Source organism: Taudactylus pleione, unplaced genomic scaffold (assembly GCF_031769625.1).
Source record: "Taudactylus pleione unplaced genomic scaffold, aTauple2 ptg000549l, whole genome shotgun sequence".
NCBI classification, from domain to species: Eukaryota; Metazoa; Chordata; class Amphibia; order Anura; family Myobatrachidae; genus Taudactylus; species Taudactylus pleione.
Window position 1 is genome coordinate 736095 of NW_028284951.1, and position 15456 is coordinate 751550.

At 47.2% G+C, this 15456-nt stretch overlaps 1 protein-coding gene across 4 annotated transcripts in view; it reads left to right on the top strand.

Moving 5' to 3' along the window:
- The first annotated feature begins 3011 nt into the window (after nt 1-3011).
- ZNF362 (zinc finger protein 362) overlaps nt 3012-15456 on the top strand; it is a 65763-nt gene continuing 53318 nt past the window's right edge. For all 4 annotated transcript variants that reach the window (XM_088451480.1, XM_088451481.1, XM_088451482.1 and 1 more), the window contains exon 1: nt 3012-3203. The gene's annotated coding sequence lies outside the window, so the exon portion shown is untranslated. The remainder of the gene's footprint in view (nt 3204-15456) is intronic.

A 15456-nucleotide genomic window follows, 5' to 3' on the forward strand; every position in this document is an offset into this window, starting at 1 on the left:
CTGTGATAGGGACATTATATAGGTGATGGTATATACAGTATACATATATATGATCAGTCTGAGGGGAAGGAGATGACTGATGTAATATAGGATAGTAATCAGACAGAAGGCTGTGATAGGGACATTATATAGGTGATGGTATATACAGTATACATATATATGATTAGTGTGAGGGGATGGAGATGACTGATGTAATATGGGATAGTAATCAGACAGAAGGATGTGATAGGGACATTATATAGATGATTATATACAGTATACATATATATGATCAGTGTGAGGGGAAGGAGATGACTGATGTAATATGGGATAGTAATCAGACAGAAGGATGTGATAGGGACATTATATAGATGATGGTATATACAGTATACATATATATGATCAGTGTGAGGGGAAGGAGATGACTGATGTAATATGGGATAGTAATCAGACAGAAGGCTGTGATAGGGACATTATATAGGTGATGGTATATACAGTATACATATATATGATCAGTGTGAGGGGAAGGAGATGACTGATGTAATATAGGATAGTAATCAGACAGAAGGCTGTGATAGGGACATTATATAGGTGATGGTATATACAGTATACATATATATGATCAGTCTGAGGGGAAGGAGATGACTGATGTAATATGGGATAGTAATCAGACAGAAGGGTGTGATAGGGACATTATATAGGTGATGGTATATACAGTATACATATATATGATCAGTGTGAGGGGAAGGAGATGACTGATGTAATATGGGATAGTAATCAGACAGAAGGATGTGATAGGGACATTATATAGATGATTATATACAGTATACATATATATGATCAGTGTGAGGGGAAGGAGATGACTGATGTAATATTGGATAGTAATCAGACAGAAGGATGTGATAGGGACATTATATAGATGATGGTATATACAGTATACATATATATGATCAGTGTGAGGGGAAGGAGATGACTGATGTAATATTGGATAGTAATCAGACAGAAGGATGTGATAGGGACATTATATAGGTGATGGTATATACAGTATACATATATATGATCAGTCTGAGGGGAAGGAGATGACTGATGTAATATGGGATAGTAATCAGACAGAAGGGTGTGATAGGGACATTATATAGGTGATGGTATATACAGTATACATATATATGATCAGTGTGAGGGGAAGGAGATGACTGATGTAATATGTGATAGTAATCAGACAGAAGGATGTGATAGGGACATTATATAGATGATTATATACAGTATACATATATATGATCAGTGTGAGGGGAAGGAGATGACTGATGTAATATTGGATAGTAATCAGACAGAAGGATGTGATAGGGACATTATATAGGTGATGGTATATACAGTATACATATATATGATCAGTGTGAGGGGAAGGAGATGACTGATGTAATATGGGATAGTAATCAGACAGAAGGATGTGATAGGGACATTATATAGGTGATGGTATATACAGTATACATATATATGATCAGTGTGAGGGGAAGGAGATGACTGATGTAATATTGGATAGTAATCAGACAGAAGGATGTGATAGGGACATTATATAGGTGATGGTATATACAGTATACATATATATGATCAGTGTGAGGGGAAGGAGATGACTGATGTAATATTGGATAGTAATCAGACAGAAGGATGTGATAGGGACATTATATAGGTGATGGTATATACAGTATACATATATATGATCAGTGTGAGGGGAAGGAGATGACTGATGTAATATGGGATAGTAATCAGACAGAAGGGTGTGATAGGGACATTATATAGGTGATGGTATATACAGTATACATATATATGATCAGTGTGAGGGGAAGGAGATGACTGGTAATATTGGATAGTAATCAGATAGAAGGCTGTGATAGGGACATTATATAGGTGATGGTATATACAGTATACATATATATGATCAGTGTGAGGGGAAGGAGATGACTGGTAATATTGGATAGTAATCAGATAGAAGGATGTGATAGGGACATTATATAGGTGATGGAATACAGTATACATATATATGATCAGTGTGAGGGGAAGGAGATGACTGATGTAATATGGGATAGTAATCAGACAGAAGGATGTGATAGGGACATTATATAGGTGATGGTATATACAGTATACATATATATGATCAGTGTGAGGGGAAGGAGATGACTGATGTAATATGGGATAGTAATCAGATAGAAGGATGTGATAGGGACATTATATAGGTGATGGTATATACAGTATACATATATATGATCAGTGTGAGGGGAAGGAGATGACTGATGTAATAGGGGATAGTAATCAGACAGAAGGATGTGATAGGGACATTATATAGGTGATGGTATATACAGTATACATATATATGATCAGTGTGAGGGGAAAGAGATGACTGATGTAATATTGGATAGTAATCAGACAGAAGGGTGTGATAGGGACATTATATAGGTGATGGTATATACAGTATACATATATATGATCAGTGTGAGGGGAAGGAGATGACTGATGTAATATTGGATAGTAATCAGATAGAAGGATGTGATAGGGACATTATATAGGTGATGGTATATACAGTATACATATATATGATCAGTGTGAGGGGAAGGAGATGACTGATGTAATATGGGATAGTAATCAGACAGAAGGCTGTGATAGGGACATTATATAGGTGATGGTATATACAGTATACATATATATGATCAGTGTGAGGGGAAGGAGATGACTGATGTAATATTGGATAGTAATCAGATAGAAGGATGTGATAGGGACATTATATAGGTGATGGTATATACAGTATACATATATATGATCAGTGTGAGGGGAAGGAGATGACTGATGTAATATGGGATAGTAATCAGACAGAAGGATGTGATAGGGACATTATATAGGTGATGGTATATACAGTATACATATATATGATTAGTCTGAGGGGAAGGAGCGGATTCTGAGGTAAAATGAAATAATAATCAGGCGGGAGGCTGGGAGGGGGAGCAGGGGGAGGATATTTGGGGACGGGGGGGAGGGCTGCTGGTGAGCTGCTGGAGAGAAGGGGGGCTCCGAGGAAATCTCCGTGTAAATGAGGCGAGTTGGGTGAATTGTGGGCACAGAGCATCTGCTGTAATACCCAGAAGTGATCAGCGGCGACCCGGAACCCACCCAGCGCCCGGTGCCCCCGCCAGGCCGCCGGCCCAGGTGTCTGTCTATGTCCGGTCTCACATCAGGTCTGTATCCCCGGCCTCTTCCCGCGCAGCTGGCGGTATATCCGGTCTGCCCGGTACCGGGAGAGGGGGGGATGGGTGCAGGCAGCGAGCTGTGCACACCGGGGAGGGGGACGGGAAGATGGCTTCCCTTTCTCTGTCAGCCTCCATGTCGGGGCCGCTTTACCAGGGGCGGGGGAGCCGCGGATCTGGGTATCAATGCTGCCCCCCCAATTGTGTGGTGGATGTGGGGGTGCTGAGGGGCCTCGGTACCCCGGCCTCGCCCCCACTTTCGGGCTTGCTGGAGATCTGCAGAATATGGCGTCTCTGCCCTGCTCTCAGAGTCGGCTCCCAGGCACAGCTGCCATTTTTGTTTTTCTTTTGTCTGAAAATTTTAATAAAACTGTCTGAGAATGTGGGAGAGGCGGAGGGGGCAGCTCCTGGGGGGGCTGGCAGAGGGGGCACCTCCAGGAGGGGGGTACTGGCCTGGGGCTTCACTGTGAGGGGCAGCTTTTGGGGGGGGGGGGGGGGACTGGCAAGGGACACCTTCAGGAGGGGGGACTGGACTGGGGCTTCACTGAGGGGGGGACTGGCAGAGGGGCACCTTCAGGAGGGGGCCTGGCTTTGGGCTTTACTGAGGGGGGCAGCTCCTGGGGAGGACTGACTGGGGCACATTCAGGAGGAGGGACTGACTTGGGGTTTGACTGGGGGGTGGATTGGCCAGGGGCATATCCAGGAGGGGGCAGCCTGTTCTGGAAACTTTAATACTCTCTGTCTGGGGGGCTGCATGCTGAGGTCCAGGGGAAGATGGAGGCTTCATGCTGAATATGGAAGGAGGACTGCGCGTTGATATTTTGGGGTGCAGAGGGAGCCTTCATGCTTGGGTGCAGGGGAGATGGGTGCAGTGGGAGGGGGGCTGCACACTGAAATTCTGGGGTGCAGTGGGGGCTGCATGCTGGGGTTCAGGGGAGGCTGCATGCAGAAATGCAGGGCTAATGGGGCGCAATGGGGGCTGCATGCTGACATTTTGGGTTGCAGAGGGGTGGTGCATGCTAAGATGCATGTGGGACTGGGCTGCAAGGGGTCCTGCATGCCGAGTGGTTGTAATTCTTAGCATTTCAGGACATGGTGGTGACTGCTGAAATAAAAGATGTCAAATCTTGAGTAGTATATCTGTATTACAGTACAGTCCCCTCTGTAACTTCCAGATACCCTCCGGCGCCAGTGGTGACTTTTTGCATTTCGCCCCCCTCGGCCCTGCGCATCGCAGACCATCACTTTATCTTGTCTTTGCAAACATTCCTAATTATGTACATGTATTGTTTCCCTATAACTGTAAACCTGCAGAGTCTGGGAGACCGATTTATGTTTGCAGGCCTCTTCTTGTCACACGTGTCGTAGTGTTGTACGTTATTGTGGCCCTCGCAATAGAAAAATTGCTGTTGCTATAAAAACAAATTCACCTCTTACTGTAGTTTGTCGTCGTTGGGGTGAAGGGCCTCATCCTCTGTTTGAGATGGAGCTACTTGTGGCCCATATCTCTGGGTATATTCTCACACTGATGCTGCTGGATACAACTTCTGGATGCCTTGTAGCTGTAACAGATCAGCCGCCGACAAAGCAGATGTACATAGGCCCGATGGAACTTTAAAATTTAGTTTTTGTTGATTACACCCCTGTTGTATTTGGTTTATCTAAAAAGAATTGGTCATCAGATTAAAACGATAGATTTAGTTCTTTGTGATAGAAAAGCTTTCCCTGTTCTATAGCAGCAAATGTGTTCTATTTACTACCTGACGCAGTTCTGCAATAATGCTTTGAATGGAGGTCTGCGAGAGCTTCTTGCGTACACAGAGGCGATTGAAATGCGTTTGTGCATGTTCTAGGTTTTTAGATGAGTTTTCAATGCTCTCATGAGATAAGGATGTTTTCAGTTTTCATCAACATTGTTAAACATAAGATGCACTGAAAGTCTCAAAATTAGATGTAGTACTGCACAACGATAGTGATACGCACATAACAAATCTACACACATAGGATATTCAGTTAAGGGGAATCAGGGCCAGGTGCCATTGCATGAAAACGTCAGCAATGGCCCCACATCAATACCCCATTACACCCCATAGTCGTTGGTTTTTGTACACAGCCCTATGGGTTATTCCCGGGACTTGCAACCTGTGTCAGTGCCACGGCTTATGTCTGGAAGAACTTGATTGGCGGCCACAGTAGCACTTGGAGATGACATAATCTCTATGCGTCCAATGTTAGACTGAAGACCCGGGACCTGGTGTGAAGGGTGACGACCTGGGAGTAACCCGGGTCCATCACCCAGTTGTGAAAGAGGGTAAGTACTGAAATACCGGCTTCAAACCGTGTTCAGTTCCAGGGTCCGAGCTGGGGTTAAAGCCGGTGTTTCTGTCTGAAAGGGGTATTATTAAGAGTAATGGTCTGACTGTCCTGTGGGGATGCGGTTAATTTACCGACGACCGGGATGCCAACTGCCGGAATTCCGATCAGCATGAGAAGACCGATGACGGAATCCCGACATGGCTGGAGATGCCGACGCCGGAATCCCGACAGCCGGCATCCCGATCGTAAGTATAGCGGGGCAGGGTAGGTGTTAGACGTTGGGGGAGGGTTATAGGTGTAGGTACCCCGGGGGGAGTTAGGGTTAGGCTGCGGGAGGGGGGAGGTTAGGGTTAGGCTCCAGACGGGGTAGGTTAGGTTTAGGCACCATCAGGAGGGGGGGGGGGTTAGGTTTAGGCACTTACTGGGATGGATACAGTGCGGGGTGGGAAGTGGTTAGTATTAGGGTGCAGGAAAAGAGGGTTAGGGGGTGGATAAGGGAGTGGTACACTACTTACCGTTCCCCTGTTGGGGTCTTCAGCATCTGGATGCCGCTGTCACTGTGTTGTCAGTCTGCATTCCACATGTCGGTATATCATATCCATCCCGTCCTGTGCACATGTGCAATGACAGAGCAGATTTTGGTGGTTGCAGGATAATGGTTGGTAGCAGAGATATTGTTACAATCTGATGTGTTTTCTGTTAGGTTTTATTGGGCCCGAATGTTTTCCTACTGTTTGCTGGGCCTGTCTGTCCTAAGCTGCTGTGTATTAGTAACAACATATTATGACACCATTGTCTTTCTTGTGCTGTATCTATGGGATAATGTACTATCTCATGTAAAGTTCATGGATATTAGAAGTCTCTCTGTGACCATATTAATCTCTGATGCAAATCCTAAAAATCCCAGGTGACCCGTAATAATTTACTGTACACTGAAGTAATGACATCTGAACGCAGATATTATAGGTTTTGACATTGTTGCACAACGTATTTACTTGAGTGTAGGGATGTGCAGGCTCAGATAGGTTCGAGTTTGCACGCCGAGTTCGGATTTTTCCCTCCAAAAAACGGAACTCAGAAAGAGGCAAAACGTCATCTTGCATGGACAAACATCATCATTCCTGGACAAAGTCCAAGAATGATGATGTTTGTCCGTGCAAGATGACGTTTTGCCTCTTTCTGAGTTCCGTTTTTTTTGAGGGAAAAATCCGAACTCTGCGTGCAAACTTGAACCTATCCGAGCCTGCACATCCCTACTTGAGTGTATACATATAGGACCTCATTCAGAGTCAGTCGTTACGGTGGTACACCACCGATGTTCGCTAAACTGCGCATGCGTAAAGTTTGCAATGCGCGTGCGCAAACTAGCTGCTACGATCAGAAATTTCTCTCTCCTTGAACACAGCCAGGTCGGTAGTTTGAGTGACAGATGGAGGCGTTTGTGGGTGGTAACAGGGGAAGGTGCTTGAAAACGGGGGAGTGGAGATCCGAACGCAGACGTGCCTAATTATGCGAACGACGTTTTATGGGAGTGCATAATTAACAAAGTAGTGTCATGGCACACGTGACATGGGTGGTTTGTACACTGACCTGATCGTAGTGCTTAAGAGAGGGTATGGTCAACCTTAAACTCTACGACCAGTTCCGATGGTCTCGATTAATCCTTATATGGCCGGAGATGACGTGTAATGCGTACGAGAAGGGGGCGTATTTTTTGTCTTACGGCCGCATCCTCCCCTTGGACGGCCAGCTAACAATCCGATCTTAAGGACACAACTTGCGAGTGCATCATTTGCATATCCGGCCCCTTTTCCCTTACGACCGTGCGGCCGCAACGACCGACTCTGAATGAGGTCCATATTCTCATCACTTGTGTATTATATTGAGGGTTAGATGCTTTATAGTATATTCCAACTTGCTTTAGTGATTTCAGTAATGTTGTTGTTTCCGAAACCACACACAGTGGGGTGATCAGCTAGGTGGGGGTGACTTGAGAGCTGTCTGGAAATTACAGTCTGCTATTCCTGGGCTTCAAGTTTATGGAAAGCGAGTGAGTGCAAAAACCATCTAGAATAGCACAAAGCAAAAGGAGTTAATCAGACGGCAGCCAGTGGGTGTAGTTGGGAGGTAGGAGCGGGCAGCCAGTGGGAGTAGTGGGGAGGTGGGAGAGGGCAGCCAGTGGGAGTAGTGGGGAGGTAGGAGCGGGCAGCCAGTGGGAGTAGTGGGGAGGTGGGAGAGGGCAGCCAGTGGGAGTAGTGGGGAGGTAGGAGAGTGCAGCCAGTGGGTGTAGGGGGAGGTAGGAAAGGGCAGCCAGTGGGAGTAGTGGGGAGGTAGGAGAGTGCAGCCAGTGGGTGTAGTGGGGAGGTAGGAGAGTGCAGCCAGTGGGTGTAGGGGGAGGTAGGAAAGGGCAGCCAGTGGGAGTAGTGGGGAGGTAGGAGAGGGCAGCCAGTGGGTGTAGTGGGGAGGTAGGAGAGGGCAGCCAGTGGGAGTAGTGGGGAGGTGGGAGAGGGCAGCCAGTGGGAGTAGTGGGGAGGTAGGAGAGTGCAGCCAGTGGGTGTAGGGGGAGGCGGGAGAGGGCAGCCAGTGGGAGTAGTGGGGAGGTGGGAGAGGGCAGCCAGTGGGTGTAGGGGGAGGTAGGAAAGGGCAGCCAGTGGGTGTAGGGGGAGGTAGGAAAGGGCAGCCAGTGGGAGTAGTGGGGAGGTAGGAGAGGGCAGCCAGTGGGAGTAGTGGGGAGGTAGGAGAGGGCAGCCAGTGGGAGTAGTGGGGAGGTAGGAGCGGGCAGCCAGTGGGAGTAGTGGGGAGGTGGGAGCGGGCAGCCAGTGGGAGTAGTGGGGAGGTGGGAGCGGGCAGCCAGTGGGAGTAGTGGGGAGGTGGGAGCGGGCAGCCAGTGGGAGTAGTGGGGAGGTGGGAGCGGGCAGCCAGTGGGAGTAGTGGGGAGGTGGGAGCGGGCAGCCAGTGGGAGTAGTGGGGAGGTGGGAGAGGGCAGCCAGTGGGAGTAGTGGGGAGGTGGGAGAGGGCAGCCAGTGGGAGTAGTGGGGAGGTGGGAGAGGGCAGCCAGTGGGAGTAGTGGGGAGGTAGGAGCGGGCAGCCAGTGGGAGTAGTGGGGAGGTAGGAGCGGGCAGCCAGTGGGAGTAGTGGGGAGGTGGGAGAGGGCAGCCAGTGGGAGTAGTGGGGAGGTGGGAGAGGGCAGCCAGTGGGAGTAGTGGGGAGGTGGGAGCGGGCAGCCAGTGGGAGTAGTGGGGAGGTGGGAGCGGGCAGCCAGTGGGAGTAGTGGGGAGGTGGGAGCGGGCAGCCAGTGGGAGTAGTGGGGAGGTGGGAGAGGGCAGCCAGTGGGAGTAGTGGGGAGGTAGGAGAGGGCAGCCAGTGGGAGTAGTGGGGAGGTAGGAGCGGGCAGCCAGTGGGAGTAGTGGGGAGGTAGGAGCGGGCAGCCAGTGGGAGTAGTGGGGAGGTAGGAGCGGGCAGCCAGTGGGAGTAGTGGGGAGGCAGGAGAGGGCAGCCAGTGGGTGTAGTGGGAATGTAAGAGAATTTAGCATTATCCTTACCTCTGCTCAGTGTCTGTAAGCCTAGGTACACATTGGTGTTGTATAGGCGCTTGGCATGAGTTTGTTGCCAGCATTGTATATAGTGCTTTCAGCTTAGTGTTGGCTTCCAAACTTGCATTCACCTCTTATAAACATATGTATAGAACAGGATGTAGTCCAGAAATGGGAAGTGGTATCGGTCACAGCATCTAATTCTGGTAAAGTGCACGTTATTGATGCCAGTGGGCATGAGACCTAATGCAGTGGTCAGGAGTTCCCGTGCCTATGGTGCAGTTACACGGTGTCCTCCTCTGCTGGAGGGTTAGGAGGGTTTGAGCTCAGTACATTAAGTGTTGCATTTGATTTACTTGTCTGCAGAGATGGTCACAGTCTTGCTGCGGATTATAGTGACGGTGGGAGGGCGCCCTATTATATCTACACACAGGAGTTTATACATATAGGAAGATCTTATTTATTATTATCATATAATTAAGTAATTGCATTATTGTTTTGAAAGGGACGGTGACATAAAGTGAGCACTGTGTAATTGTAAAATTGATGTTTTTATTCAGATTAGTGAGGAAAGCAGAGTAGTTAGTTCATTTCTGTCTGTAATCTGTATACAGTATGTCTTGTGTTTCAGATCCATTTAGGATGTGCAGGAAGACTGTAGTTGAATGAATGTAGGGACACGTATATGGGATAATAATCTACTAACAGTACCCTTTCCCACATTTACCATAGAGTCAGCAGTTCCAGACATGACTAAGGTGTTCCCAGCCAGAGCGAGACTCTATGAGACAGACCTGGGGGAGGCACGTGGTGCTCTGCTGTTATTGATTTTCTTGTCCATATTGTCCAGTTACGTCAATCACAGTTATGTTTCTGGCATTTGCTGAATGTCAGACATGTCCCAGGAGTTACCGACATTGGGGAGATCGCATACTGTCACAATCATTTACATCTATTAGGGTAATATATAGAATAACATGTATGCAATGTGAGCATAGTTCAGCTGATTGCTACATCCTGAGCACTGATAGGGGAATGTTATTCTAGGGGATCAGAGGCCGGACGTCAGGATACCGACGCTGGAATCCCAACGCCCATCAGAATGCCGGTACCGGCATCCCGAAAGGATCAATATTCCAACATCGGCATCCCGAAGGTAAGTATGCGGGTTAGGCCGGGGATGGGGAGGGGGGTTAGGTTTAGGAACTTGCCGGGGTGGGTTAGGCTGCGGGGTGGGGGGGTTAGAGCTATGCACCATAGATGGAAAGCTAGGGTTAGGCACCACCCGGGGAGGGTTAGGGTGCGGGAAGGGGGGTTAGGTGTAGGCACTAACCGGGGAAGGGAGAGGGGGAGGGATAGGTTACTTACCGCCCCCTGTCGGGATCTTCACCATCGGGATCCCGCTGCCGGACTACTGACCGCCGGAATCCAGTCTGCCGGTATATGATACGGATTCCCTATTCTAGTACTGCACACATACTGTATGTTAGAGTAGGAGTAAGGGTGACTGCGCGTCATTGAGAGAGCTGACCCGGGGATTAGTCACACCAAGATGTGCATCAAGCTAAACATGGCGGCATTGTATGCAGAGGTTTATAGCCATTTCCCTGTATATGCATTTATAGGCATTTTCCAACTCCAAACCCCTCCCCCCCCTCCCAACATACACACACTAAGAAGCTTTACACCTGTGGGAATCGTCCACCCCCCCCCCCCCCCCCACTGCTCCCATTGTTTTTTCTGTTCACTGTTATCAGTACTCACTTGCACTGGAAAGCAAAGGAGAGGAGGAAACCGTGGCTGACTCCAGTGGCCACCGACTCCCACATTAGTGGCCGCAGATTATGTCCAGACAGAAGAGTCACCTGTGCTAGTCATCCGTTCCCTCCTCTCCTTCAGCTCTCCAGATGGGATCCCAGCAGCTGTGTGATGGAGATTCCCAGTGCTCCAGTGGAAGAACATCACTGCCCCCCCCCCCCCCCCCCAAATCTGGTAACCCCTCCTATGCAATGCAGTGATATCCTATTTATGATGGCAATTTGCCTTTATTGTAGTATGCATGGACTCCTCATTATTTCTCACATATTGATTGGCCCGTAGGCATATTTTAAAGATCTGACTGGTTGATGGGTTGGAAGTATATAAACACTTGCTGTCAGCATTCTGCCGATCTGAGTTGAATCGATCAACCTGAAATTGTCTCTACTGCTGAATATCTTCCTATAGATCTCAATGGACCACTCCATAGAAGCATATGGCTTTAGTATATCGTATTACTACAATGATCCGCTAATACTCCACAATGGGTACTGATTGTATGTTTTATCCACTCATTGGGCTCAATTGAGCTCCCTGAGCTATTTAGTGTAGCGCGCTGTTATGACGTGGAATGCCCGTTCTCACGCCATAAACATGGTATTAAGTGGTGACAACCGGCATTCTCCAACTTAAGTGCCTGGCGCGATGCTGTTTCCGCCGCGCTAAGGGCAGAAAACGGCATTGCGCCAGCAACTTTGTCGCATTTCTGCGCGCACCCCAGGAGTGCGAGCAGAAATGCTCCTGGCGCTATTCAATTCACGTTGAATTAAATTGAGCCCAATGTGGTTAAGTATTATCAATGAAAGTGTTGGCTCAGTAAAAAAGCTCAGATGGGTACAGTCTCACGTAATCGTGGTATGATCTATTGACATCATGATGTAGACATTCATCCTGTACACAGTGGTGACATATTGGCATGTAAGAACATCATCGTTTTGCGTTAGTGTGCTGGATATGGATGATTTGTTGCATATTTGGGTGATTTGTGAATTGTGTTGCATGCTGTTTGTCGACAGTGTCCTATTTTGTGTTTGTATGATGTGACTTCAGATGTGCCCTTATACATCTTAGCTGCAGTCGCACTAAAAAGCCCCTCTTGGCGCGCCGGGCATCGTCTTTGCCGCAAAATGGGTCTAAATTTCAATGAGATGTGACTAGGACGTACCGGCAGACTGTGCTGATTAATGTGATCTGCAGCTTTTTCATTCCCAGTTCCGTTGTGGTTCATATACAGACTCAGGAGCACACAGATATACAAGTGTCACCTATCACATTACTCAGCGCAGTCTCCCATATACAGACTCAGGAGCACACAGATATACAAGTGTCACATATCACATTACTCAGCGCAGTCTCCCATATACAGACTCAGGAGCACAGATATACAGGTGTCACATATCACATTAATCAGCGCTGTCTCCCATATACAGACTCAGGAGCACACAGATATACAGGTGTCACATATCACATTACTCAGCGCTGTCTCCCATATACAGACTCAGGAGCACACAGATATACTGGTGTCACATATCACATTACTCAGCGCAGTCTCCTATATACAGACTCAGGAGCACACAGATATACTGGTGTCACATATCACATTACTCAGCGCAGTCTCCCATATACAGACTCAGGAGCACAGATATACAGGTGTCACATATCACATTACTCAGCGCAGTCTCCCATATACAGACTCAGGAGCACACAGATATACAAGTGTCACATATCACATTACTCAGCACAGTCTCCCATATACAGACTCAGGAGCACACAGATATACTGGTGTCACATATCACATTACTCAGCGCAGTCTCCCATATACAGACTCAGGAGCACACAGATATACAAGTGTCACATATCACATTACTCAGCACAGTCTCCCATATACAGACTCAGGAGCACACAGATATACTGGTGTCACATATCACATTACTCAGCACAGTCTCCCATATACAGACTCAGGAGCACACAGATATACTGGTGTCACATATCACATTACTCAGCGCAGTCTCCCATATACAGACTCAGGAGCACACAGATATACAGGTGTCACCTATCACATTACTCAGCGCAGTCTCCCATATACAGACTCAGGAGCACACAGATATACAAGTGTCACATATCACATTACTCAGCGCAGTCTCCCATATACAGACTCAGGAGCACAGATATACAGGTGTCACATATCACATTAATCAGCGCTGTCTCCCATATACAGACTCAGGAGCACACAGATATACAGGTGTCACATATCACATTACTCAGCGCTGTCTCCCATATACAGACTCAGGAGCACACAGATATACTGGTGTCACATATCACATTACTCAGCGCAGTCTCCTATATACAGACTCAGGAGCACACAGATATACTGGTGTCACATATCACATTACTCAGCGCAGTCTCCCATATACAGACTCAGGAGCACAGATATACAGGTGTCACATATCACATTACTCAGCGCAGTCTCCCATATACAGACTCAGGAGCACACAGATATACAAGTGTCACATATCACATTACTCAGCACAGTCTCCCATATACAGACTCAGGAGCACACAGATATACTGGTGTCACATATCACATTACTCAGCGCAGTCTCCCATATACAGACTCAGGAGCACACAGATATACAAGTGTCACATATCACATTACTCAGCACAGTCTCCCATATACAGACTCAGGAGCACACAGATATACTGGTGTCACATATCACATTACTCAGCACAGTCTCCCATATACAGACTCAGGAGCACACAGATATACTGGTGTCACATATCACATTACTCAGCGCAGTCTCCCATATACAGACTCAGGAGCACAGATATACAGGTGTCACATATCACATTACTCAGCGCAGTCTCCCATATACAGACTCAGGAGCACACAGATATACAGGTGTCACATATCACATTACTCAGCACAGTGTCCCATATACAGACTCAGGAGCACACAGATATACAGGTGTCACATATCACATTAATCAGCGCTGTCTCCCATATACAGACTCAGGAGCACACAGATATACAGGTGTCACATATCACATTACTCAGCGCAGTCTCCCATATACAGACTCAGGAGCACACAGATATACAAGTGTCACATATCACATTACTCAGCACAGTCTCCCATATACAGACTCAGGAGCACACAGATATACTGGTGTCACATATCACATTACTCAGCACAGTCTCCCATATACAGACTCAGGAGCACACAGATATACTGGTGTCACATATCACATTACTCAGCGCAGTCTCCCATATACAGACTCAGGAGCACAGATATACAGGTGTCACATATCACATTAATCAGCGCTGTCTCCCATATACAGACTCAGGAGCACACAGATATACAGGTGTCACATATCACATTACTCAGCGCAGTCTCCCATATACAGACTCAGGAGCACACAGATATACAGGTGTCACATATCACATTAATCAGCGCTGTCTCCCATATACAGACTCAGGAGCACACAGATATACAGGTGTCACATATCACATTACTCAGCGCAGTCTCCCATATACAGACTCAGGAGCACACAGATATACAAGTGTCACATATCACATTACTCAGCACAGTGTCCCATATACAGACTCAGGAGCACAGATATACAGGTGTCACATATCACATTACTCAGCACAGTCTCCCATATACAGACTCAGGAGCACACAGATATACAAGTGTCACATATCACATTACTCAGCACAGTGTCCCATATACAGACTCAGGAGCACACAGATATACAGGTGTCACATATCACATTACTCAGCAGTCTCCCATATACAGACTCAGGAGCACACAGATATACAGGTGTCACATATCACATTACTCAGCGCAGTCTCCCATATACAGACTCAGGAGCACACAGATATACAAGTGTCACATATCACATTACTCAGCACAGTGTCCCATATACAGACTCAGGAGCACACAGATATACAGGTGTCACATATCACATTAATCAGCGCTGTCTCCCATATACAGACTCAGGAGCACACAGATATACAGGTGTCACATATCACATTACTCAGCGCAGTCTCCCATATACAGACTCAGGAGCACACAGATATACAAGTGTCACATATCACATTACTCAGCACAGTCTCCCATATACAGACTCAGGAGCACACAGATATACTGGTGTCACATATCACATTACTCAGCACAGTCTCCCATATACAGACTCAGGAGCACACAGATATACTGGTGTCACATATCACATTACTCAGCGCAGTCTCCCATATACAGACTCAGGAGCACAGATATACAGGTGTCACATATCACATTAATCAGCGCTGTCTCCCATATACAGACTCAGGAGCACACAGATATACAGGTGTCACATATCACATTACTCAGCGCAGTCTCCCATATACAGACTCAGGAGCACACAGATATACAGGTGTCACATATCACATTAATCAGCGCTGTCTCCCATATACAGACTCAGGAGCACACAGATATACAGGTGTCACATATCACATTACTCAGCGCAGTCTCCCATATACAGACTCAGGAGCACACAGATATACAAGTGTCACATATCACATTACTCAGCACAGTGTCCCATA